Raw genomic sequence first — 1,201 nt, 5'->3', positions numbered from 1 at the left:
ATTACTCCAATTTAAGATTAATTATTCTGAAGTTTTTGTGAAGCATAGATCCAAGATTTGTTAAAAATAAGCGAAGGCTAAGGAATATATTTTAAGAGTGCACAAAAAAAAATGATGAAATTATAACAAAATTTTCTTCAATATTTTAATGAATTATTCAATAATTACCTTAAGGAGATATCAAAAAAAAATATTAATTATACCTCATTGGTGTTTTTAACCTTCACCTTGCTTTCTTCTAAAAACTAATATAACTGGATCTCCTTTAGTCAATTGAGTTTAGCTTGGGTTGTTTGGCAGAATAGTTGTTATCCTCCCTACCTCCTAGGTTCAAGTCTCATAAGTTGACATGCTAATGCTCTAGAATATAGTAAACTTTTTGCACTCTTAAGTGAGTTTATACTAAGGGTTGGCCTAGTACTAGCAACCTATCTCGTCTTCGAGTTGAGAGAGATGTTGACTTTCTTCCTTGGGCGGTACACAATCCCAAAATTTGTGTGTAATAAAACTAAATATGCTTTAAAAAAAGTTACAACTAAGAAAATACCCTAGAAATATAAATAGTAAAATGTTTGTTTATGATCAATGAGTAAAAATGAGTTAAAGCAATTTTATTTATAAGAGAAGAGGTGCTTCAAGACCGTCATTCAAAACATTGTGTTTTACAATGTTATGTATATATTACAAGTGGTATTTTAAACAAACTCTTAACGTCTTCCTTGATTGGGCCTAATTAATGGAGTGCTCCAATCTTGTGGCCAAATTATATACATGTGGATGTCAAGTGGTTGAAACATGTGATACTTTCCGTGTGACAACTTCTGCATCAACATAACTTAGTCAATTTTTACTTCAATTTTTTTATCATTGCCCCACTTCAAAAAATATCACAGTCAATCTACATCCAATGGCATTAATATGAGTGAAATTGCAGCACTATCAAAAGAGAACTTCCTTTGGAGTCGAATAACTTGAAAAATTATACTCTAACTACCTTGAGCTACCCTCACATGAGAATATTTTTCCAAGTGGCTCATGCATGCTTTGTATGTTGTTAAGTATGTGAACTGTTAATGTGGCATTCATGCTATCATGGTTCTCAAGGGAATCTACATACATTTCAAGGTACAATGCATGAACTCCAATGTGTAGCATCCCAACTTATCAATATGGATTAAACTTCAAACAAGATATAAGGCAC

This window comes from Pinus tabuliformis, chromosome Q (genome assembly GCF_031772625.1).
Source record: "Pinus tabuliformis cultivar Carrire ecotype Pingquan chromosome Q, CPIR1, whole genome shotgun sequence".
Classification (NCBI taxonomy): domain Eukaryota; kingdom Viridiplantae; phylum Streptophyta; class Pinopsida; order Pinales; family Pinaceae; genus Pinus; species Pinus tabuliformis.
Note: the sequence above shows the minus strand (reverse complement) of the source record.